Source organism: Bombina bombina, chromosome 6, assembly GCF_027579735.1.
Source record: "Bombina bombina isolate aBomBom1 chromosome 6, aBomBom1.pri, whole genome shotgun sequence".
NCBI lineage: Eukaryota > Metazoa > Chordata > Amphibia > Anura > Bombinatoridae > Bombina > Bombina bombina.
In genome coordinates this window covers 1,007,224,749-1,007,252,579 of record NC_069504.1, presented here as the reverse complement: position 1 = coordinate 1,007,252,579, position 27,831 = coordinate 1,007,224,749, and the positions used below count along the sequence as shown (strand labels likewise).

The 27,831-nt window shown below is 35.6% G+C and overlaps 1 protein-coding gene across 2 annotated transcripts in view; it reads right to left on the bottom strand.

Moving 5' to 3' along the window:
* The window catches only part of SGCD (sarcoglycan delta), a 1,642,153-nt gene extending 1,618,664 nt beyond the window's left edge, over positions 1-23,489 (bottom strand). Inside the window, exon 1 of one of the 2 annotated variants that reach the window (XM_053718718.1) lies at positions 23,378-23,489. The gene's annotated coding sequence lies outside the window, so the exon portion shown is untranslated. The remainder of the gene's footprint in view (positions 1-23,377) is intronic. The other variant, XM_053718720.1, reaches the window with a different exon arrangement.
* Positions 23,490-27,831: the final 4,342 nt, after the last annotated feature.

The window sequence follows — 27,831 nt, the reverse complement described above, 5'->3', positions numbered from 1 at the left end:
GCCTCAAGTAGAATTGATTATTCCTCACACCACTATTAAAATGTCCTTTGAGTGCATGAGATGTTTAGAATTCTATGCTGTCATCTGTGTGGCAGGCGCTGAGGAAGCAAGGAATTAAGGGTCCCTTTCACGGCAGGACTGCTTTGGGTGACAGGATTAGGAAAGGATTGGTGATATTGTTTTATGAAAAGCCCAAATAATGAAAACTACCGCTTGTCTGGTAGTGGATCTAAGGACGCACTCTCTCTGATTTATAGCTCCCTCTGTTTCCAGGCTTAGTGTATATCATATCTTCAATATTTACCAGTCATTTGAACTGAAAGTCCTTGCCTTTTGTAAAGAGAAGCCTGTAAACTCCTATGCAATTTATGTTATACATGAGACAGAATAAATAATATCTGGAAAAAGGAAAAAAATACAAATATAGTTTCATCATTTTTTGTTTATGGGGATATTAAAGTGATCATGTTAAAATACATCACTGTTTTTTGTTTGTTTGGAAAAAATATGTTCCTTAATTTAAAAAAACAGACATTTTTATGTTTGTGAGGCGGGTTATTGTAACCAATAGAGCAGTGAGAGCTCTGCGTATCTGCCAGTGAGCAAACAGTTCTTAAAGGAACATGAAACCCACATTCAAATAGAAAACTTTCCAATTTACTTCTATCATCTAATTTGCTTCATTCTCTTGATATCCTTTGTTTAATGCATTACTGGGAGCTAGTTAACGCGTTGGGTGAGCCAATAACATGAGGCATATCTGTGCAGCCACCAATCAGCAGCTTCTGAGCCTACCTAGATATCCTTTTCAAAACATATTAGATAATAGAAGTAAATTAGAATGTTTTTTTAAAATCACATGTTCTCTCTGAATCTTCAAAGAAAAAAATTGGGCTTCATGTCCCTTTAAGGCCCAGTTGTATAGGGCCCAGGGCATGCACTTCCTTTTAGCTTCAAAATTAAAACAAACTTCTCTAACCTGTCATTTATAAACATAATAAAATAATATTATTTCATATACAGTACATAGAATTGATTGTCCCTTTAAAAATCCATTACTTAGTATGTTGGGTGCTGCTATTACTTATAAAGTAAGTGGGACAAATCGCAATGGGACATCAGCCATCACATAGCTGGGAACAGCACGAGGCATGTCAAAAAGTAACCATTTGCACCTATGAGGTCAGGGGGTTCTACAATCAAGGTGGGCATGCTATACTAACCTCATAACCTTTGTAAAACTAGCACTCAATGCATTTGCCAATAAACAGCTTGTTGCTTTATAAATACTATTCTCAAGAGGATTTCAGCACTGTGAAAACACTAAAATTATAGAAAAATAAAATAAAGATATATACTGTATATATATATATATATGTGTGTGTGTGTGTGTGTGAATTTTACTTCTACTCTGGTACACACAGATAATTACTGCACATCCTAAACAAAGCGACTATTAGTTAAGGGACTTCACTTAGTGACCTGGCAGAGTTTATTATAATGAAAACATATTCCTTATGCATATGAACAAGGTGTTAGTTGAGACTGAGTAGTTTAGATTCATGCTTCATATTTACTTAAAACTCCCACCTTGCTAGGGTTAAGTGAATGAGAACCTCCTTGATAAAATGTGCTCTCATTTGCATGCTGTTTTGCCCATTCCAGCTATAAAGTATTAGAAGTAAAACAAGGTTCCTTATGTTATGTACTATACATTGATTTATGGAACTATTAATAAAATTTTATCTATTCTAAATGTCTCCTAATTTAAAGTACTGCCTATATAATGGCCATCATTACAAAGGCCACTGTAAGATTAGGGCTAGTGTTAACCTACTGGTTGCTTGTGAGGGCTGCAACTCATGCACTTTCATTATTTATTTTTCCTGCTTTTTCTGTAATTTAAAGGGACATGAAACAAAAAATTTTTTTTTCATGATTCAGATAGAGAATACAAATTTACTTCTATTATCTTGTCAGCTTCATTCTCTTCTTTATTTTTATTTTTTTTTAGAAGAAGCAGAAATGCACTACTGGGAACTAGATGAACGCATTTGGTGAGCCAATAACATTAGGCATATATGTGCAGCCACCAATAAGCAATTAACTCCCATTAGTGCATTGCTGCTCCTGAACCTCCCTAGGTATCATTTTCAAAAAAGGATACCAAGTGAACAAAACAAATTAGATAATAGAAATAAATTGAAAAGTTGTATAAAATCACATGCTGTTTCTGAATCATAAAAGAAAAATATTGGGTTTCATGTCCCTTTAACTCTGAAATTGTTAGGAAATCTCCTCCCCCCCTTGCCGGGAGGCTGGAGATTTGTAACTTTATACCTTATAAGCTTATTTATACCTGTCCCTGATTGGCCACAGCAAAGAAAGCAAGGAAAACAACATTAAATAGACTTTCCAAGGGATGTGTTCCAGCACTGCAATACTTTGCATATTGTTCTAATAAAATTACAGTTTTAAATGCACGTAAAACATTACTTTTGCAGATTGCAGTGGACAGTTTATAAAACATAAAAAATTACTTTAATGTCCCTTTAAAGGGATATGTAGCCCAACATTTTTATTTTGCGATTCAGACAGAGCATACAATTTTAAAAACAAATTTCCAATTTATTTTTATTATCAAATTTGTTTAGTTCCCGTGGTGTTCTTTGTTGAAGAGATACCTAGGTAGGTGTCTGGAGCACTACATTGCAGAAAATTGTGCTGCCATCTAGTGCTTTTGCACATGGATAATATTCTTGCAAAACTGCTGCCATATAGTGCTCCACACATGCACACTCCTGAGCTTATGTCCCTGCATTTCAACAAAAGATTCTAAGAGAACAGAGAAAATGTGATAATATAAGTAAATTAGAAAGCCATTTAAAAGTGTATCCTCTAAACTGAGTCATGAAAGAAAAAAATTAGGTTTCACATATCTTTAAAATGATAGTAAAGTTGCGCCATATTCAAAGCGGCATTCGAAACATCTTTTTAAATAAACATGAGATTAATTCATTGGTTTTTGTTTGTTTTTTAATATTACTGAAGTTACTAATACTTCAAACTTTAAATTCGAGTGTCCAGTATTCCGCCTATCTCTGTGTCAATTTTTTTTGATGACGTATTCTGTGGCATCCAGTTAAAATCCTGGCCTTAAGGTGACCAGGACTTTAGCAAAACCGCCCCCTCTGTCTACAGGGCATGCTCAAGTATCTTAATAGTGTCGCCAAGTTAGAGTGCGCTCCCGTGTGATGCATGCATGTTGTTCATTACTAAAGGGAATCCAGAGAAGCAAAATTTTACCATAACATTAAGTGCCGCATCATTAGAATGGCTTTTACAATATTCATGTTTTGATACTTTATTCCTGCAGATTCAGTCCAGTACTCAGTTTTACTACTCTTTTTTTCCAATATAGGCTATGGATGCTACAGCCAATCAGAGCACAATTCTTACACCGTGTAACATATCAGTGAAATTGTTTTCTTGACAAGCCTGTGCATTTCAGTGTAGAATACAGAGCAGGAGCTGTTTGTTTTGCAGTGACTGCATTGCTCTATATTATTCCTGAGGATGTTTATATTTGTGATATAACATTTAAAGGGACATTAAACATCTCAAGATGTTAATATTAACTGTTTCATTCCATGTAATAAAACAACTTTGCAATATACTTTCATGATTTATTTTGTTCTACTTTTATGTAATTTAATTCTGAATATTATGGGCTTTCCAATTTATGTTAAACATGAAAGTGCAGACACAGCAATATTGTACACAGTCATTGGTTGCACACTCTAGTAAGCCATTTATAACTATTCCTAATTGGCCTCAGCAAAAAAGGTAACCTAAGTTACAATATGGCAGCATTCACTGCTTTATGGACAATAACTTTACCCTTATTTTTTTCAATAGTTAAACAACTAATATAATTTAAAAAAATACATCTACAAATTATTCTCAGGCTAATCTTTGCTCTGAATTTATCATTCAAGCAATGATTTATATAGGGCTAGATTACAAACTGAGCGCTTAGCTGCGCTACTTACCTCTTAGCTTCGCAAAATCTATGGAGCCTATAGAAGCGTGCTCTCGTAAGCGCAATGCATTAGCGTGCACTGGTATTACACAGTGGAGCTCAAATATCGGATTCATGAAAGTGATATTTAGCGCTCCACTTGTAATCTGGCCCTTAGTGTTTAATGTGCCTTTAAATTGTATACAAATAATTGCAAATATGTAAAGATTCTGCTTTATGTTATGCATCGCTAAACCAAAATGCAAGGTACAGCTGTCAAAAAGTGAGTAATAACTGATCTGTAAAAGCACAAGGATGCAGCAATACGTGAGTTACAAGATGGTGGCACCCAGTATAAACATACAGAGCTTTACCAACTGGTTTCTGTATTGGGTTAAAATAAAAGAACAGCTTTAAAGAGAGCTGCAGGCACAGGAGGGAAAACAGTACCATGCTGACTCAATGACCCAGAACTTGAATGTCCCTTTAAGCCTTTGTTTTTAATATTCATGGCTGCTCATTTTCTCATGAAGAGGGAGATACACCCATGGAACATGCAATCCCACTGAGAATAATGGCCTGGCCACTGGCTGTACCTCCTGCAACCTCCTGCAGAATGACCAGTGGCTGACAGGAAATGGCAATAACTGGGAAAGTTTTGTTTAAAACATGCAACAATGTAAAGATGAGCCTTGATGCAACAACAAAATGAACTATAAAGGGACACTCAAGTCAAAATGAAACTCACATGTCAGAGGGATTTTAATAAAGCATAAATCCAAACTGATCAGACAGGCCAGAGAAAAACACATAAAACTACTACAAAAAATTAGCTCCTTAGAAACTGAACACAAAAAAAAAACCTTCTGACGATAAAATTACAAACGAACTCACCGATGCTAGACTAGGGCTTAAACAATACTTGACCGAAATTCACCAACGTAAAGCATTATTCCTTAAGCAGTAATTCTATGAAGGCGGAAATAAACCGGGTAAGGTGCTAGCTAGAAGCTTGAAAAGGAAACAACTAAACACATATATTCACTCCCTTACAACATCGGAAGGTCAAACAGTTAAAGATAGCTCCAAAATTGCTGCTACCTTTCGGAAATACTACCATACACTATATAACTTAGATGATACTAGAACACAAGATACTCCCGCATTCAAAGATAAAACCAGCCAATATTTTACAGACTTAGGGCTTCCAACTATAGACAAGGAAGCAGCCGACTCTTTAGCTGCCCCAATAACGAAAGAAGAATTACACCAAGCTATTAAAGATTCTCCTTCAAATAAAAGCCCTGGCCCTGATGGGTTTACTTCAAATTATTATAAAAAATGTGAGGGAGCTTTAGATATACAAATGTTACAACTGTTTAACAATCTCAGGGATGAACCTGCGATATCAAGAGCGCTTCTAGAAGTACTAGCCAAACCAGGTAAACCAGCAACATGCCCAGGAAATTTCAGACCGATATCTTTAATTAATACTGATATGAAGATACTGGCTAAGATTTTAGCAAATAGGTTAAATAAATTGGTACCCAACCTGATCTCCACTGATCAGGTGGGATTTGTACCTGGGAGGGGAGCTAGGGAAATATAACAAAAGTTATACAACTAGTAAATCATGCAAGAGTGACAGGGGTTCCAATGGTCTTATTCTCGACCGATGCTGAGAAGGCCTTCGATAGGGTAGGTTGGCCTTTTCTGCAACGGCAATGAGCGAGATGGGAATACCAAAAGCCTTTCTAAACATGTCAATGGCCCTTTATTCAGCCCCAAATGCAAAAGTAAGAGTCAATGGCACATTATCAGATACACTTCACATTAATAATGGGACAAGGCAGGGGTGTCTGCTTTCGCCCCTGTTATTAGGAAGAACACCAAAATTAAAGGATTAATGGTTGGGGTTACAGAATTCAATCAAGCTTTGTATGCGGATGATATTCTATTTACTCTAACGGAGGCTGAGACCTCTATACCCAAATTGCTAAAAGAACTCAACTTGTATGGTGAGGTATCCAACTTCCTCAATTTAAATAAATCAGAACTATTTAATATTAACACTCAGACTCATCATATACAAAAGCTAAAAGATGAACACAATATACCAATAGCCCAACACAAGCTCAAATACCTGGGTATTTTCCTGACACCTTCCATACAAGATCTCTTTAAGCAAAATTATATTCCATTAAAAACGAAATTACTAGAGATCTTTCAATCTGGAAGAACAAACCTCTGTCATGGCTAGGGAGGATAGGAATAATTAAAATGAATGTCCTTCCTAGGATCCTATATATCCTCCAAGCGCTACCAATCCCCATGCAGGAAGGCTACATGAAACAATTACAAACAATAATTGAACGATACATTTGGGCAAAAATAAAACCTAGAGTCCAGAGGAAGACCATGTACATGTCAAGGGATAGAGGAGGCCTGGGGGTGCCACATTTATTTGCGTATAGAAGGGCGATCTTTCTCCAACATGTAATTGAATGGTCCCACAATAACACAAATAAGGTGTGGATACATCTAGATATGCAAATCTTTTTGCTGATCAATGTAGGAACACTAGCTTGGACCTCCCCAACACATAGGCCAAAAAACCTGCATACATATGCAATGACAGCAGAAACATTAGCCGAGTTGGATAAGATATTAGCGACCAGCACACAAATTTCATCTAACCACTCCCCCCTCACACCTATAATCGAGATCACGGCCCTCCCATACTGCAAGATGAGATCCCGTATTAAACAACCTTATAGCCTAAAAACTGGCTCCATGCAATTTCTCATGGAGAATAACATCACTAAAACACAAGCTCAATTAGCAGACGCTCATAGAGAGATTTTCTCCTCATGGCTCAGCTACAACCAACTACTCCATTATATCTCACACCACAAACACAGGAGAGATATGGGACGAGGACTCACGTCCTTTGAAAAACTATGCATCCAAACAGTTACTCCTAGGCACCTCATATCTCTTTTATACAAACTAACCTCCATAGATGACCCCATGACACTTCCATCATACACCTTAGCTTGGAATAGTTATCTCAAGAGATGGAATATGACTCTTGGTTAAAAGCTTTTGTGCTTACAAAACGATCTTCAGTCTCGGCCACCATACAAGAAATTCACATAAAATTCATGAGTCACTGGTTCCTCACCCCTTCCAAGCTCCACAAAATATTTCCCTCTTTGAACAACAAATGTTGGAGAGTATGTGGAGAGGAGGGCTCCCTTATCCATATATGGTGGTCCTGCCCTAGATTGCGAACCTATTGGGAGGGAATCTTCTCTTTCATTTCAGATATGTTGGGCATACATTTACCAAATGCACCAGAAAGTATATTGTTTAGCTTGATACCCAAAATAACAAACCCAGCTAAGTTGGCACTCTTCCTGATAATGTTGACAGGTGCTAAAAAATACCTTACTTATACTTTATATACTTTTAGGTATACTTATACCTAAAAGATGGAAGACACAATATGTACCTTCTATATCGGAATGGAAACAACAAGTATCTGAACTAATTACCCTGGAGATATACCATTACCTTAAAATTGAAAACCTAGCCATTACCCATGAAATGATCCTGGCAGTCTGGAATAAAACAATTTAAGGAGACCCTCTTTCCTTTCTCCCCCCTTTTTTTCCCTCTCTTTTTCCTCTCCCCTTTCCCTTCCTATAAGTCACTTTCTTGTCTATTTTTATGGATTGCAACTACAATTGAAATGTATCCGCTATATTTAGGAACTTACATGTTTTATGTATAAAATGAACAAAGAGTAATGAAGAAAGAAAGAAAAAGAAGAAAAATAATAATATCTAAATGTTTATTTTACTATGTATACCATTGGAGCGTTTATATTGTTAATTTTGATAAGCATAAATAAAGCTCTTTTGAAACTAAAAAAAAAAAAAAAATTAAATAAAAAATAAATAAATTAAACTCACATAATTCAGATAGAGCAGCAATTTTAAACAACTTTTTTATATTTACAGATTGTGTGTCACCAGCTCCTAATGAGCATGTGCAGGAATTCACAGAATATACGTATTTGCATTTGTGATTGGCTGATGGCTGTCACATGATACAGGAGGAGTGGAAATAAACATAACTTTGACATTTGTTAGAAAAAAAATCTACTTCTCATTTGAAGTTCAGACTAAGGGGCTGAATTATCAAGGCTCGCCGGAAGCAGAAGTTAAGAAGCAGCGGTCTAAAGACCACTGCTCCATAACTTGTCCACCTGCTCTGAGGCGGCGGACAGAAATCAACCCAATCGAATACGTTCGGGTTGATTGACACCCCCTGCTAGTGGCCGATTGGCCGCAAATCTGCAGGGGGCGGTATTGCACAAGCAGTTCTGGTGAATTGCTTGTGCAATGCAATGCTGTGGTCATTTATCGATGTGCAGCGGACATGATACGCTACATCGTATCATGTCCGCTCACACTTTGATAAATATGTCCCCAAGTGCTATTGCTTTGTCTTTTTAACATGCATTTGTAGAATACTGTACTGTATTTACTTGTCCTTTAATGTCTAGTGTCCATTTAAAGGGACATAATACTCATATGCTAAATCACTTGAAACTGATGCAGTATAACTGTAAAAAGCTGACAGGAAAATATCACCTGAGCATCTCTATGTGAAAAAGGAAGATATTTTAACTCACAATTTCCTCAGCTCAGCAGAGTAAGTTCTGTGTAAAAAGTTATACTCAGCTGCTCCCAGCTGCAGGTAAAAAAATTTAAAAAATGAAGAAATGAACAGCAGCCAATCAGCATCAACAGTGCTGAGGTCATGAACTCTTACTGTGATCTCATGAGATTTGACTTAACTCTCATGAGATTTCATAGTAAGCTTCCTTTACCTGATTGGTGAAATAATATGAGAGTGCACGATGCTCATCCCTTCAGATGTCCCGGGACATAATACTAAAATGCTGCTTAGAAATCCTTTACATTGGGAGGTGGCTACTGAGGAACTTTTTAGGTACAATATCTTTCTTTTTTACATAGAGATGTTCAGGTGATATTTTCTAATCAGCTTTTTACAGTTATGCTGCATCACTTTCAAGTGTTTAAACATTTGGGTATTATGGCCCTTTAATGCCAACACTATAACAGATGATCATCATAATGATATATGTAAAGGGACATGAAACCCAACATTTGTTTTTCATATTTAGATAGATTATTATTATTTTATTATTATTTATAAAGCACCAACAGGTTCCGCAGCGCTGTCCAAGGGTACAAAAAAGTACAACGGAGAAACAATACAATAAAAGACAACATTTTACAGACAAATACAGGGGGAATTGAGTGTCCTATTCCTGTGGGAACTTACAATCTAGATGGGTAGGAGGATGGGAAAAAGGAGTTGGGGACTGCAGAGGTGAGAATGATATTAGTGAGGAGATAGATGAGGGCAACTTTTAGGTAAGTGAAATTTACCCTGAACAAAAGGTCTTTAGGGAACATTTAAAGGAGGAGAGGTTAGGGAAAAGTCTGACAGCTCGAGGAAGTGCGTTCCAGATGGTTGGTGCCGCACAAAAGAAGTCCTGTAGTCTAGTATGAGAGGAGGTGATGGTAGAGGACGAAAGTAGCAGGTCATTGTTGGATCTTAGAGGCGCGGGTTGGAGTATATTTGTTGATGAGTAAGGACAGGTGGGGTGGGGCAGAATTGGTGAGGGCTTTGTAGGTCAGGGTGAGAATTTAGAATTAACTCTGCTGTGAATGGGGAGCCAGTGAAGGGACTCACAGAGAGGTGCAGCAGATACAGGGAGTTGGCAGAGGCAGATTAGCCTGGCAGATGCATTTAGGATGGATTGAAGGGGAGAGAGGCAGGAGAGAGGGAGGCCAGTTAGTAGGTTATTACAGTAGTCAAGTCGGGAAATTACCAGGGAGTGGATTAGCTGTTTAGTAGTTTCAGCACTCAGAAACAGACACATTTTGGAGATATTGCGTAGGTGGTTGCGGCAGGATGAAGAGAGTAATTGGATGTGGGGAATGAAGGACAGATTTGAGTTAAGTGTGACTCCAAGGCAGCGGACTTGGGGTGATGGGGAGATAGTGGTGCCGCCAACAGTGATAGAAAAATTAGAAACTGGAGTAGAAATAGAGGTGGGAATTAGAAGTAGTTTGGTCTTGGACATGATCATATGATTTTAAAAATGTTTCCAAATTACTTCCATTATCACATTTGTTTTGTTCTCATAGAAACATAGAAACATAGAAACATAGCTATTGACGGCAGATAAGAGCCATAGGCCCAGCAAGTCTGCCCGACCTTACCTAACAGTATAAACTTATCTAGTTCGTAGGATAGCCTTATGCTTGTCCCATGCATTTTTAAAGTCCCCCACAGTGTTTGTGCTCATGTTATTTTTTGTTGAAGAGAAACTTAGGTAAGTAGTGTGTAAATGTCTGGAGCATAGACAAAACAGTTCTTTCATCTAGTGCTCTTGCCAATGTATTATATTTTTTCAATACTGCTGTCATGTAGTGCTGCATACACGTGCACGCTCCTGAGCGTACTTCCCTGCTTTTCCACAAATGATACTAGGAGAACGAAGAACATTTGATAATAGAAGTAAATTGGAAAGTTGTTTCCAATTGTATTGTCTATCTGATTCATGATAGAAAAATTTTGGGAGTTTATGTCCCTTTAACATTTTGATTATGCTATTTCAATAATAACCCTCCAGGTTTACAATTTTAAGTGTAGCAATTGCAACTTAAACATCATGTTATGCTGCAAATGATTATATTTAGGATACATTTGCTTTAATAAATACAGGAGTAGAAAAGATAGATTTTAAAAGATACAATATTTTGAGTGTTGTTATTTATGAGTGCACCCAGGTTTCCTTTCTGCATTGGAAAAATTCTGTGCGGGAAGAAGTTCAGTTGAAGAGTTTGTGTACATTATGAGATCTACATAAAGTATTACATAATGACCTTCTAGCAGCTACAAATGATCTGGCAATATTGCACTTCTGTTTAAAGGTCATTATTGGACAGAAGTATATGGTTGATGATTTAGTTCCTCCTATCAATGTCACCTTGTAGCAGACAGATGAAATTCACTGTTCTATAGATCATTGCTGTGTTAGTGTGAACAGCTCACAGTAAATGACCTAGAGGTCACTTCTGTTTGTTTTTTGTTGTTGTTTTTTTTTAGATCTTTTAGATGTTGTAAAGACAGGATTTTCATAATAAAAGACACATTTGTATCATTTTTCTGTCATTTTATTTTAGAGAGTTCTCACATAAAGGGACATAACCGTTTGTTTTATGAATAATAATAATAATAATAATAATAATAATAATATATATATATATATATATATATATATATATATATATATATATATATATATATATATATATATATATATATATATATAATCTGTATAAAACAGCACTCTCTGGATTTTGCCAAACGTGGTTTATATACATTATGTTTTGGGGTTGTGCACCCCTATCCCGAAACTTTACGTAAATAAACCACATTTGGTGCTGTTTTCTACAGCTAATATGTGCTTTTCAAGCACCCTGATCTGAGGATACTTTCAAATATTAAATAAAGTTTAAAAAGGGTCTGCACCAATAGTCATTTAAAGGGATAGTAAACACCAAAAATGTTATTGTTTAAAAAGATAGATAATCCCTTTAGTTACCATTCCCCATTTTTGCATAACCAACACTGATAAAGAAATAAACTTTTTACCTCTCTAATTGCCTTTTATCTAAGCCTCTACAAACTTGCATTTAAGGCAATTTACGTGTATGAGCACAATGTTATTTATATGAAACACATGAACTAACGCCCTCTAGCTGTGAAAGACTGTCAAATGCATTCAGATAAAGAGGTGTCCTTCAAGGTCTTAGAAATTAGCATATGAGCCTACACAGGTTTAACTTTCAACAAAGAATACCAAGAGAACAAAGCACATTTTATGATAAAAGAAAATTACGGCTAGATTTAGAGTTGGGCGGTAGCCGTCAAAACCAGCGTTAGAGGCTTCTAACGCTTGTTTTAACCGCCCTCTGATATTTGGAGTCAGTCAGGAAAGGGTCTAACGCTCACTTTGCAGCCGCGACTTTTCCATACCGCAGATCCCCCTACGCCATTTGCGTATCCTATCTTTTCAATGGGATCTTTCTAACGCCGGTATTTAGAGTCGTGGCTGAAGTGAGCGTTAGAAATCTAACTACAAAACTCCAGCCGCAGAAAAAAGTCAGTAGTTAAGAGCTTTCTGGGCTAACGCCGGTTTATAAAGCTCTTAACTACTGTGCTCTAAAGTACACTAACACCCATAAACTACCTATGCACCCCTAAACCGAGGTCCCCCCACATCGCCGCCACTCTATTACATTTTTTAACCCCTAATCTGCCGACCGCACACCGCTGCCACCTACGTTATCCCTATGAACCCCTAATCTGCTGCCCCTAACACCGCCGACCCCTATATTATATTTATTAACCCCTAATATGCTGCCCCCAACGTTGCCGCTAGCTACCTACACTTATTAACCCCTAATCTGCCGACCGGACCGCGCCGCTATTATAATAAAGTTATTAACCCCTAATCCGCCTCACTCCCGTCTCAATAACCCTATAATAAATAGTATTAACCCCTAATCTGCCCTCCCTAACATCGTCGACACCTAACTTCGAGTATTAACCCCTAATCTGCCGATCGGAGCTCACCGCTACTCTAATAAATTTTTTAACCCCTAAAGCTAATTCTAACCCTAACCCTAACACCCCCTAAGTTAAATATAATTTTATTCTAACGAAATAAATTAACTCTTATTAAATAAATTATTCCTATTTAAATCTAAATACTTACCTGTAAAATAATCCCTAATATAGCTACAATATAAATAATAATTATATTGTAGCTATTTTAGGATTAATATTTATTTTACAGGCAACTTTGTATTTATTTTAACCAGGTACAATAGCTATTAAATAGTTAATAACTATTTAATAGTTACCTAGTTAAAATAATTACAAAATTACCTGTAAAATAAATCCTAACCTAAATTACAATTAAACCTAACACTACACTATCAATAAATAAATTAAATAAACTACCTACAATTATCTACAATTAAACCTAACACTACACTATCAATAAATTAATTAAATACAATACCTGCAAATAAATACAATGAAATAAACTAACTAAAGTATAAAAAATAAAAAAGAACTAAGTTACAAAAAATAAAAAAATATTTACAAACATTAGAAAAATATTACAACAATTTTAAACTAATTACACCTACTCTAAGCCCCCTAATAAAATAACAAAGACCCCCAAAATAAAAAAATGCCCTACCCTATTCTAAAATTAAAATAGAAAAGCTCTTTTACCTTACCAGCCCTGAAAAGGGCCCTTTGCGGGGCATGCCCCAAAGAATTCAGCTCTTTTGCCTGTAAAAAAAAAACATACAATACCCCCCCCCAACATTACAACCCACCACCCACATACCCCTAATCTAACCCAAACCCCCCTTAAATAAACCTAACACTAAGCCCCAGAAGATCTCCCTACCTTGTCTTCACCACACCGGGTCCCGATCTGTCCAGAAGAGCCTCCGATGTCTTGATCCAAGCCCAAGCGGGGGGCTGAAGAGTGACGTCCATCCTCGGGCTGAAGTCTGAATCCAAGCGGCGGCTGAAGAAATCCATCATCGGGCTGAAGTCTTGATCCAATCGGTTGCTGAAGAAGTCCATCATCGGGATGAAGTCTACTATGAAGCAGCATCTTCAATCTTCTTTCTTCCGGAGCCATCATCTTCCAGCCGACGCGGAACATCCTCTTCTACCGATGCCTACTCGCCGAATGACGGTTCCTTTAAATGACGTCATCCAAGATGGCGTCCGTCGAATTCCGATTGGCTGATAGGATTCTATCAGCCAATCGGAATTAAGGTAGGAAAATTCTGATTGGCTGATGGAATCAGCCAATCAGAATCAAGTTCAATCCGATTGGCTGATCCGATCAGCCAATCAGATTGAGCTCGCATTCTATTGGCTGATCAGAATTTTCCTACCTTAATTCCGATTGGCTGAATCCTATCAGCCAATCGGAATTCGACGGACGCCATCTTGGATGACGTCATTTAAAGGAACCGTCATTCGGCGAGTAGGCGTCGGTAGAAGAGGATGTTCCGCGTCGGCTGGAAGATGATGGCTCCGGAAGAAAGAAGATTGAAGATGCTGCTTCATAGAAGACTTCATCCCGATGATGGACTTCTTCAGCGCCCGCTTGGATCAAGACTTCAGCCCGAGGATGGACGTTACTCTTCAGCCCCCCGCTTGGGCTTGGATCAAGACATCGGAGGCTCTTCTGGACAGATCGGGACCCGGTGTGGTGAAGAAAAGGTAGGGAGATCTTCAGGGGCTTAGTGTTAGGTTTATTTAAGGGGGGTTTGGGTTAGATTAGGGGTATATGGGTGGTGGGTTGTAATGTTGGGGGGGGGGTATTTTATGTTTTTTTTTTACAGGCAAAAGAGCTGAATTCTTTGGGGCATGCCCCGCAAAGGGCCCTTTTCAGGGCTGGTAAGGTAAAAGAGCTTTTCTATTTTAATTTTAGAATAGGGTAGGGCATTTTTTATTTTGGGGGTCTTTGTTATTTTATTAGGAGGCTTAGAGTAGGTGTAATTAGTTTAAAATTGTTGTAATATTTTTCTAATATGTTTGTAAATATTTTTTTATTTTTTGTAACTTAGTTCTTTTTTATTTTTTGTACCTTAGTTAGTTTATTTCATTGTATTTATTTGTAGGTATTGTATTTAATTAATTTATTGATAGTGTAGTGTTAGGTTTAATTGTAGATAATTGTAGGTAGTTTATTTAATTTATTTATTGATAGTGTAGTGTTAGGTTTAATTGTAACTTAGGTTAGGATTTATTTTACAGGTAATTTTGTAATTATTTTAACTAGGTAACTATTAAATAGTTATTAACTATTTAATAGCTTTTGTACCTGGTTAAAATAAATACAAAGTTGCCTGTAAAATAAATATTAATCCTAAAATAGCTACAATATAATTATTATTTATAAGTATTTAGATTTAAATAGGAATAATTTATTTAATAAGAGTTAATTTATTTAGTTAGAATAAAATTATATTTAACTTAGGGGGTGTTAGGGTTAGGGTTAGAATTAGCTTTAGGGGTTAAAAAATTTATTAGAGTAGCGGTGAGCTCCGATCGGCAGATTAGGGGTTAATACTTGAAGTTAGGTGTCAGCGAAGTTAGGGAGGGCAGATTAGGGGTTAATACTATTTATTATAGGGTTATTGAGGCGGGAGTGAGGCGGATTAGGGGTTAATAACTTTATTATTATAGCGGCGCGGTCCGGTCGGCAGATTAGGGTTAATAAGTGTAGGTAGGTAGCGGCGACGTTGGGTGCGGCATACTAGGGGTTAATAAATATAATATAGGGGTCGGCGGTGTTAGGGGCAGCAGATTAGGGGTACATAGCTATAATGTAGCTTGCGGCGGTGTACGGAGCGGCAGATTAGGGGTTAATAATAATATGCAGGGGTCAGCGATAGCGGGGGTGGCAGATTAGGGGTTAATAAGTGTAAGGTTAGGGGTGTTTAGACTCGGGGTATATGTTAGAGTGTTAGGTGCAGACTTAGGAAGTGTTTCCCTATAGGAAACAATGTAGCTGCGTTAGGAGCTGAACGCTGCTTTTTTGCAGGTGTTAGTTTTTTTTTCAGCTCAAACAGCCCCATTGTTTCCTATGGGGGAATCGTGCACGAGCACGTTTTTGAAGCTGGCCACGTCCGTAAGCAACGCTGGTATCTAGAGTTGCAGTGGCGGTAAATATGCCTGTACGCTCCCTTTTTGGAGCCTAACGCAGCCCTTCTGTGAACTCTAAATACCAGCGGTATTTAAAAGGTGCGGGAGAAAAAAAGCACGCGTAGCTAACGCACCCCTTTGGCCGCAGAAAGTTGTTTAAAATTACATGCCCTATCTGAATCATGAAAGTTTAATTTGGACTTTACTATCCCTTTAAAAGAAAAAAATGTTCTTGGCTGCAAATTATGGCTCCCTTCATTTTTGCCAAGGTTTAAACAGATAGTTCCACTTGGGATCTGCAACACGTTACAGCTTCTGAGCAGGACATGACCAACGAGCCAATTAAGAGCAGCATATGCATGTAGCAATAGAAGCCAATCACTGGCCATCTCCTGCTCAGGATTTTGCAATGTATTGTATCTTAACTTTTTTAATGGGATTTTCACAGACCTTTACCAAATGAAATGCAAACTATGGCAGCTAATTAATTCAATATTAATGATGGTTGCTTAATATGTTTACAGGTTTTTCCACTTATTTATTTCATATCATTTTGAGTCATTTCAGTATTACAGATTTTTATTTTTTTTAAATATTTTAAACTTCTTTTATGGAACAAAAATATCCTGTTTATTAAAGTGAAAGTGACTATTGAAACAAATAAATGTTAAAGTGTGTTTTATTGTTATTACTGTTCTATTGGTTTTTGCAGTTCACAACTCTCCTTATATATAGCGAGTTATGTTTCGCTCCTATCTGTTATATTGATATATGTATTTTTCTTATGAAGTCCAATCTGACTGGGTGGCATATCGACCAAGGTATATTTCTATGTTGGAACATCTTCATTAGAAAGCTCCTTTATTTGTTTCAACCGATAGCCATTCTGAGCTGCTAACAAAGCCCACGGCAAAAACATATTTTGCTAAGAGGTGACGTTTTCACCTCTTAGCAAATAGCCGTGCGGTAAATCCAGCTCCCAAGGGTGCCAAGCCGGATTTACCGCACGGCTATTGGCTAAGAGGGGAAGAGTCACCTCTCAAGGAAAACAGCGATCTGACGTGGGTTTCCTTAGTAGCTCAGAACGGTGATCAGTTGAAACAAATAAAGGAGCTTTCTACATGAAGTATCTTATACTTCATAAATGAAAGTCCCCTTTATTTGTTTCAATAGCTTTTCAAAAACACTAGGGTTAACATGTGAGATAAACATTTAACATTAAGCAAACTCCATACAATGAGAAATGAGCATTTAATTTTTGCATTTGGAAATCTTGTGATAAGTGGTTTATTGAAGGATTTTTCAGATAGAATGATGCAATTACATTTGAAAAGCCACAAGGCCGTTCGCCCATGAGTTCTGATGCAATAGAAAGTAGGACATTGTGTCATATAAAGTATTATACCCTAGATAAAGGTTTACATTATTGCTCTTGTATGTTGCTGTTATCAAAATTGCATTGAAGGGACACTCTGATCTGTTAGGGCACATCATTTTTGCATTACTGACTTGTGACATGTATTTAGTGTTAAAGGGACACTCAATCAAAAATAAACTTTCATTATTCAGATAGAGCATGCCATTTTAAACAACTTTCCAATTTACTTCCAATAACAAAATGTGCACAGTCTTTTTATATTAAAACTTTTTGAGTCACCAGCTCCTACTGAGCATGTGCAAGAATAAGTGTCTAAGCATTTGTGAATGACTGATGGCTGTCACATGGTACGTGTATGCATTTGTGAATGGCTGATGGCTGTCACATGGTACAGGGAGAGTGGAAAAAGACATAACTTTTAAAATTGTCAGAAAAAAAATCTACTACTCATTTGAAGTTCAGACTAAGTGCTATTGCATTGTCTTGTTATCTTGCATTTGTTGATTATGCAAATCTACTGTGTTGACTGGTCCTTTAAGTTTCCCCTTAACAATGACCACAGTTTCCTGCTTGGGAGCTGCAATACTTGGGGATCCAGGGTGATACGTTACCTTTGTGTTTAATCTCTTTGGGGGGACTAAACAACAAGAGCTAGATTACAAGTGTAGCGCTAAATAATCATGCTCCCGCAAACGGGCAAATTAGTCCATTTGCGGGAGAGTGATAAATAAACAACCATTACAAGCGCTCCAAAAATTAACCAGAGATTAGATCACTGGTTAATTTTCTAAAAGTGCCCCAAATGCCCTCAAAATAGGGGGCATTGTAGTTTTAATTAAAAAAAGTAACTTTTATTTTTAAATTAAAAACAACTGTACTAGGCAGTTTTTGGGGTCTAAAGTTGGTGGCACTGAAAAGTGCCTTTACATTGCAGTCTATGAGAACTATGTGTTCCCATAGACCACAATGTAAATATATATGTAATTTAAAAATACTGCCCATCGCTGCGCTACTTACCCCTTTCACTCCGTCTGTGACAGCATCAGAACAAGGCTCCCATAGGAGCCTATGGAAGTGCGTTCTCGTGAGTGCAATGCTTCCTAGCAATGCAAACGCAAGCTTGCGTTCACATTACGATTTTCTTATAATACCAGCGCAAATTAGCGTGCGCTGTTATTACAAAGTGGAGTACTAATATTGCTTGGTCCCAATCAATATTTAGCACTCCACTTCTAATCTGGCCACTAGTTAGCTATGATCAGTAATAAAAAAGATAACACTGTCTAATTAAATCAGAGCATGTAATTTTTGCATCAGAAGGTCCTTTTAACTAAATTTTCCTAAAAGAGCTCACAATCTATTTTTGATTCCTGATTAGGCAGAAGAGACGGTTGCTTTGAGAAGAATTCTCAGAGAGAATGTGCTGCTGAACCTTCAAGTAATTGTATCTGATTGTATGTGAGTATTTTTCTTTGTAATCTCTTTCATCTACATTCTATATCATCAGATCATACTGTGGCCTCAATAAATCTAGTGAGATAATGACTGATTAGATTAGGGTCAGCAGATTGTGCATTTCCTTTTTTTTTCTCTGCTTGGTTTTTACTTAGTGTATTGACAGTGCAAGAATGTGACTCCTCGCAGATACTATTAATGAGCCTAATGGGAATTTCAAATGCCTTAAAAAAAAAAAAAAAAAAAAAACACTTTTGAACGACTGAAGCCTTCAAAGTAAACCCAGCACCTGATGTGAGTTCATTCTCACCAATTATCCTAATCAATAAATCGACCCAAAGAATGGAATAACTGAGCAGAAAACGAGTTTGAAGTAGAGAAAATGTTAGGGGGGTATGAATCAACAATAAAATGATTATTAATGTTAACATATAGGATGTTTTTCCACTGTAAACTTCAAAGAATATTGGTTCTGCCCTTTTTGAACCTTCTAATGTCCAGTGAAGAGGAAGCAAACAGTCTGACTATGTGCTATTTCCATGGCAATATAAGGCAGTTTCACACCACCTTGCATTTTCAGACACCTAGGCAATTTAACATTTTAAAAGGACAATAAGACAGGTACACATTTACCATTAACTGCTACACTTTCTCTCTCTGTGAAAATTCTATGAGCAAACAAGTTGAGCAAATAATGATATGTTCTACATCCGGTATTTATTCATGAGATAGGTTGGATGGCCCTTTTGAACAGCATTCATATCAAAGCAATATTTACAGTGGTGCACAATAAAGATAATCAATTAGAAAACAAGTAAGTAGAATACAAAATAAATATTAACAAATGTTTTTTTCTGTTTTATGAAGAGATATAAATCAAGGATGGATGGAGAAATTGATAGATATCAGATAGATAGATAGATAGATATCAGATAGATAGATAGATAGATAGATAGATAGATAGATAGATAGATAGATATCAGATAGATAGATAGGCAGATGGACTAACGGACAGATGGACATGCATAGGTATAGTATATCATTATAATTAAGAAAAGTAAGTTAATTCATCCCTTTAGCAAGTTTCTGTTTTTTTTGGATAAGCAAGAATGACTTACACATGTAATTTTTGCATTCCTGACCCTAGCTAACTATGGGCTAGAGAATATAAGTGGTGGACACTGTTGCGCGCAAGCGATAAGGGGTTTATTGTGGCTATTTGAGCATGCAGGAAGTAGCACACATTTTAGAGGTTGAAAGTAAACGCGTACGCTTGGGTGCAATAAATTTGAATGCATGTTAGGATAGACGGGAGTCTAGCGCTGTGGTTAACTGTTATGCAGGACAAAACAGTTAATATTTTAAAAGTTACACCCAAAATAACACTATCTAATAAACGTTATTAAAAAAAATTGTTATAAGGGCTCAAAGATATGAGGTCTTAAATGCATGCAAATGGAATGTATACTGACTCTCTGATGATTTTTTTGTTGATTAGATAAATAGATGGAAAGAACGATAGATGGGATGATAGATAAATAGACAATTGCTTATTATTATTATATTTAATGCAAAAAGCTTACTATTTTGAAGACTGCATTTAGATTTATTAATTCATTTAAGAGTAATAATTTATGGTCAAAGAACGTTACTGCTATAGATAATGTTAGAGGTAATTACTGAGCACATTACTATGTTAACCTACTGTATCTGCATTGCTAATTGTAATGATCAGCATTTCACATCCACATTTATCATCAAATGAAGATGCCAGAATTAAAGGGACATAAAAGAGCAATGTATATAGCTATGGGTATATATATATGTATGGCTTAATTGATTGAGAATTCACAGCTACTGAGGCTCTGTAGTGCAGCTTGCACCAGAGAACCTATAGCCACAAATTTAAGAAGCAATTTCTGCTCCTTATCCTCTCTACTAACTCATGTGTGGTGTTGCATCACAATGAGTAACTGCAGGCAGACAGGTTCTCTACTTAAAGGGATATAAAAACCCAACATTTTTCTATCATCATTTAGGTAGAACATACAATTTTAAAGAACGTTCCAGTTTACTTCTATTATCATTTTTAATTAATTCTCTTGGTATCCTTCGTTGAAGGAGTAGCAATGCACTACTGGTTTCTAACTGAACACATGGGTGAACTTCTGACAATCAATATATATATATGCAGCCACCAATCAGCAGCTAGAACCTAGGTTATTTGCTACTTCTGGGTTTTCCTAGATAAACCTTTCAGTAAAGGATAACAAGAGAAGGAAGCAAATTAAATAATAGAAGTAAATTAGACAGTTGTTTAAAATTCTGTGCTATGTCTAAATCATGAATGTCTTATTATGACTTTACTTGTCCACCTGCAGCCTTGACAAATGTACCCCTTAGTATAGAAGTGCAGAGCTATATCCATGTATAGTATGTGCAAATTTGGGATGTTGGTAAATAATGTACATTCATTGTACTCTCATTATAGGATGACTATGGATACACTAACATAATAAAGATTATGAGTCTTCAAATTTTTCACCTTGAGTTTCAGTTCCCGATCGGCAGATAGGCGAGTGGATTGGGCCACTCATGCCTGGAACCACTGTTCCCCTAAGGTGTATGTGCACATGAACGCCTTATTTTTAAGCAGTGCACAGTTTGATCTTCACTGTGCATAACCATTTCTGAGGCGCGATGGGAAGCCAGTTAAAATCAAACTTGTCGGGGATGCAACTTCTTACCCTGTAACTGGAGAGGGGTTTATACAGAGTAACCTGTTTAAATAGTATTCTGATTTATTATTTTGATGAAGTGCTACCAATCAAAACTTGCTTATAATAATGCAACTTCACTATTGCACTTTTTTTTAATTTAGTTTTAATTATTGCATTTGAATTTTAGACACATTATAGTCTTTTCAGCATTAGATTTAGTCAACGAAAAGGCAAGTATATAATCAACAAATATTTTTTTAATATTGTTTTTACCAATTAAGGGCTAGATTACAAGTTAAGCGCACATTTGTGCTTACCTAAGCTCAATATTTGCTCTTAACTTGGCAATACCAGGGCACGTAAATGTGCACTGATATTACAAGTAAGGCGCAATGCGAACACAAGCTGGAATTTACATTGCTGGAAGCCAAGTGCTCACGGGAGTGCGCTTCCATAGGCTCCAATAGGAGCCTCGTTTTCATGCTGGCAGCCGCACAAAAAACTCCTCACATTGCGTGAGGTGTTTGTGTGTGGGGGGCAACTTGTGCAGCAATATATAAATATAGATGTATTATGGTGAAAACACAGTCCCCCATTGACTACTATGTAATGGAACTTTAGGTGCCAATTTTTTTCTAACATCCCACATCCCCTCACTTTAACCCCTTATAACTGCTTTGTGCAGTTATTTTATTTAAATATAAAATTGATCATATCTTTATATAATGGTACTGTACTGTCCTCTTTATTTTGAGGGCAATTGGGGTAAGTTTTTATTTTTAACCAGAGGTCTGACCTCTGGTTAATTGTGCTTAGCGCAAAGTGAAAACGCGAGCACACGGTCACATTAAACAGCCACTTGTAATGGCTGGTTATTTAATGTGCGCCTGTAAACTGGGAAATTTACCCCTTTATGGGCACACGTTAAAATAGCGACTCACATGTAATCTAGCCCTAAATAAAGTCTGCTGTTATTAGCCATTTAATTGAAGATGAGTCCTTTTTGTACATGAGGTAATTTATCATTCAAATTATAAAATGTACAATATGGTTCAGTTCATAAGAGGAAATATTAAAGTATATAATTCTCAGAAATACTTAAGATTGTTTAAAGAGAGCATGGATTTATTTAAAGGGGCATGGCATTATCTTTATTCATTCTATGGGATTGAATATATACAGTATTAAAGACATGTTTTTTTTTAAATAACTGCAGAGATTTTCCTAAGAATGTACTTAAAAACACAGTCGGACACGTTAACACAGGGGTTCAGCAATTTAGATTTCAATGGATGCTGCCTGCTGCATGCAAAATGAACTTACACATGTTTAATGATATTATATCTATTGTATAATACATAATGAAGTACAGATATGCCGGTGAAATAAACAAAAACGAAAGTGAAAGATATAGCTTTTAAAATAATCAGTTTTAGATGAATTATTATTATTATTATTATTATCATATATTTGTATTAAAGACTTTCTTGATCTCTGGCTACACATTATTGCTAATTGAAATTACCCACTTCACAGACATTTTATTAAAGGTCTATAATCTGAGTATTTTATGTAACTTGCACAACCCAACAATATTTGTAGCATTAGCCTTTTACATTATTGTACAAAAAGAAAAGTTTTCTTTCTGTGTCAGTCTTGAAGTACCAATAATACAAATGAAGGAGGTTTAGGATATCTCTGACTGAATTATTAAATTATTCTAATGCAGTGAAAACCATATTTGACCTGTTACTGATACTTTGCACTGACCCTGAGAAACACCTGTGTTAAAAATGTTGTCCTATTGGCTTCTGACCATTCTTACCACTTTCCAATAGAAGTAACTACATTCTGCATAGTGCAATATTTTATTAATTCCCCAAAATACTGATATTTCCTTAGAAAAAAGTAAAGAAACAAAATATATATATAATTGTTTCCTACCGTAAGGAAGCAGGATGAAAGCGTCCCCTAGTCTTGCCTGCTTGAGACTGTAAGCACTATTTCTGGCCTACTTAGTTGATGCTATATATGGAGGCACTGACCACCCACTCATTCTCTGCCCTATGTAGTGTGGATTCTCTGCCTTCCATTCAACCACCTGCTGCTCTTAAACTACAGCTAGCAAAGCGATGACAGACACTTTTTATGCATATTATTTCATACATAAACCTACTACAATTGTGCATCTGTAAACCTGATCCCAGACACACTTACTTATTTTGTTACAAAAGGAAAAGTTATGTCCCCTTTACAGCTTTGGCCCAATAAACTATTATAGATTGTTTTCAGTTTAGAATTGTTAACATTTTATGTGGAAAGATTAAATATTAGAATATTATATTGTTTAATATTTGAAGGCAGAAGATATGTCACAAATGTATAGATATCAAATGATATATAAAAATATAATTATACTAGTCAGTCCTGGTTGATATGAGCACATGATGGCATTTATTCAAAATAAGAATAACCAGCAATAGTTTAGTTGTATATCAACTACAGGGTTATTATGGTTGTAGTCACTTGTTTGTTTGTAACCATGAAGCTAATTAGTGACCACTATTTATAGGTTGCATGACCATACAAACTACAGTCTATGTGTATTGCATTCTTTAGCTGAAATGCAAGGTGTAGTTTCCCGTTATGTTTGTTTTATACACTATTTTTTTTTTAATATTCAATAAAGTATTGTTATTTTAGTAATTGATGAGAATTATTAAAATTATACATACTGTAAAAAATCTAAATAATGCATATGCGTATTACAGTATCTATAATAATTTTTAATAATTGTTATTAATATTTTTTAATATTTGATATTTAATATTTCAATAACGAGCATTAAGGTTAGCAATTCTTCATGTGCGCTACCCCGACACCGTGTTAGCCTTAAATTGCAAAATGAGAAATGCGATACGCATATTTTATATTCCTATGTTCTTCGCATAGATTTTTTTAATTTGTATTATATATATATATATATATATATATATATATATATATATATATATATATATATATATATATGACAATGTTAATGTAAAATAGATATCTATAACTATATATCTATAGGAATAGATATGCAGGTACAGGTATATACAGATACATATAGAAATATGTATCTACAATAATTACATTATCCTTAATGTGAAGAACATTGGAATGTGAAACATGTACTGTAAATATACAGTAAGATACATAAATACATATGTACACACATGTACACACACACACACACACACACATATATATATATATATATATATATATATATATTTGTATATGTATACATATATATGTTTCAATGGGTGTACATACGTATTTATGTATTTAAATGTGTATATAGGTATTTACAGACATATATACACATATATACCCATAAATACATATGTATACATATATAGATATATATATAAGTACATTGGAGCCCTTTGCAGTCAAGTAGATAAAAACATGTAAAATCATATTTAAGTAATATTCATATTTCAAGTGTTATACTGTATTTTTAGTGTAAATATTTCACATTGCAATGTTCTTCACATAGGGGAATATGTTTTAAGTATTATAGATGTCCCTATATATATATATATATATATGTATTTGTCTATACCTATATATAATCATATAGATATATAGGTATAAATATTTAAAAAAACATCATATATATAGAAATACATATTTATGAAGTACAATGGAATGTGAAATATTAATATTTCATGTTGGGTTAGCGCACTTGAGGAAATGCGATTGGGTTTGTGCAACTTGTCGGAGGATTTTTTTTGCACTTTTTGCACTCTATTGAAGTCTATGGTCACAATATTGTAACTTCGGCTTTTTTTACTTTCAACTTGTAATACGCACAATACCCGACGCATGCAAAAAGCCAAAGTCGATCACAGTTAGTTCACGAGCAGGAGCGATAAATAGTGCTCCACTCATAATCTAAACCTTAAAAGGATATGAAACCCAAATTTTTAATTCATGATCCCGAAAGAGCATACCATTTTAACAACTTTCCAAATTACTTCTATTATCTAATTGGTTTTGTTCTCTTGGTATCCTTTGTTGAAAATAATACTTAGGTAGGCTAAGGAGCAGCAAAGCACTACTTTCAGCTAGCTGTTGATTGGTGGCTGCACATATATACATAGTGTCATTGGCTCACCTGATGTATTCACCTAGTTCCCAGGAATGCATTGCTGTTCCTTCAACAAAGGATATAGGGAGAATGAAGCTAATTTTTCAATAGAAGTAAACTGGATAGTTGTTTCAAATTGTTTGCCTTATCTGAATTATGAAAGAAAAATTTTGGGTTTCGTGCCAATCTGTCTGTAATTGGCCTCAGCAGAGAAGTAAACCAAGGTTACAATATGGCAGTGTTAATTGCTTTATGGACACTAAAACTTTATACTTGTGTTCCTCTCTCTCAATATTTAAACAACTAATGTAAAAATACATCTGCATATTATTCTCAAGCTTATCTTTGCTTTAAATAGATCATTTTATCTAACATTTCTTTCCATTTTAAAAAATTGTAAAACTATGCATGAGGGATTAGAGAGAGAGCGATAGAGAGATAGAGAGAGAGATAGAGAGAGAAAAATAGAGAGATAGATAGATAGACAGATAAAGAGAGAAAGAGAGAGATATATAGATAGATAGAGAGAAAGATAGATAGATAGATAGATAGATAGATAGATAGATAGATAGAGAGAGAGTGAGAGAGAAAGATATATATATATATAAATCAATGTAAATATTTGCATAGGAAATTAGTACATCTAGGCAAGTATCCCTGCTTGCTTTCCCCCAGAAATTCTTAATATACAATGTTTCCAATGCACAAGAGAATTGTGGGTAAGATATGCAAATTCTCAGTTTTTTTGCTTCAAAAATACTGTTTTGACACAGCGATCCTTTTAAACAGGAATATGACAGCAAACCAGAAATCACTCACTAGACAAGCCTGTTTCGTTCTTTTTGGAACTCATCAGTAGGAGATAGATTTCTGGTTGCTGCATTGGAAAAGCTATTTTCATGGTTAAACCAAAATTTATTAAAATTATGGGGGGAGATAAAAAACTGAAATTAAAATCCTCCATGTCTCAAAATTAAATCAATGTAAATATTTGCATAGGAAATTAGTACATCTAGGCAAGTATCCCCGCTTGCTTTCCCCCAGAAATTCTTAATATACAATGTTTCCAATGCACAAGAGAATTGCGGGTAAGATATGCAAATTAGATATGCAAATTCTCAGTTTTTTTGCTTCAAAAATACTGTTTTGACACAGCGATCCTTTTAAACAGGAATATGACAGCAAACCAGAAATCACTCACTAGACAAGCCTGTTTTGTTCTTTTTGGAACTCATCAGTAGGAGATAGATTTCTGGTTGCTGCATTGGAAAAGCTATTTTCATGGTTAAACCAAAATTCATTAAAATTATGGGGGGAGATAAAAAACTGAAATTAAAATCTTCCATGTCTCAAAATGAAATCAATGTAAATATTTGCATAGGAAATTAGTACATCTAGGCAAGTATCCCCGCTTGCTTTCCCCTAGAAATTCTTAATATACAATGTTTCCAATGCACAAGAAAATTGTGGGTAAGATATGCAAATTAGATATGCAAATTCTCAGTTTTTTTGCTTAAAAAATACTGTTTTGACACAGCGATCCTTTTAAACAGGAATATGACAGCAAACCAGAAATCACTCACTAGACAAGCCTGTTTCGTTCTTTTTGGAACTCCTCAGTAGGAGATAGATTTCTGGTTGCTGCATTGGAAAAGCTATACTGTATATATATATATATATATATATATATATATATATATATATATATATATATATATATATATATATATATATATATATATATATATATATAGAGAGAGAGAGAGAGAGAGAGAGAGAGAGAGAGAGAGAGAGAGATAGAGAGAGATAGAGAGAGAGAGAGAGAGAGAGAGAGAAAGAGTGAGAGAGAGAAAGAGAGAGAGAGAAAGAGAGAGAGAAAGAGAGAGATAGAGAGAGAGAAAGAGAGGTAGAGAGAGAAAGAAAGAGAAAGAGAGAAAGAGAGAGAGAGAGAAAGATAGATAGATAGAGAGAGAGAGAGAGAGAGGTTAAGAGAGAGAGAGAGAGAGAGAGAGAGAGAGAAAGAGAAAGAGAAAGAGAGAAAGAGAGAGAAAGAGAAAGAGAAAGAGAGAGAGGTTAAGAGAGAGAGAAAGCAAAGAATTTCAGTGTTAACTCACGAAACACCTGTACTTATAATGAGGCTGGAGTTTTAGGTGAAGACATCTGTATGCTTTGTTAAAGATAAAGAGTCCTTGTTAAAGGACAGTAAAGTCAAAATTAAACATGCAACTTTAAACAACTTTACATATTACTTCCATTA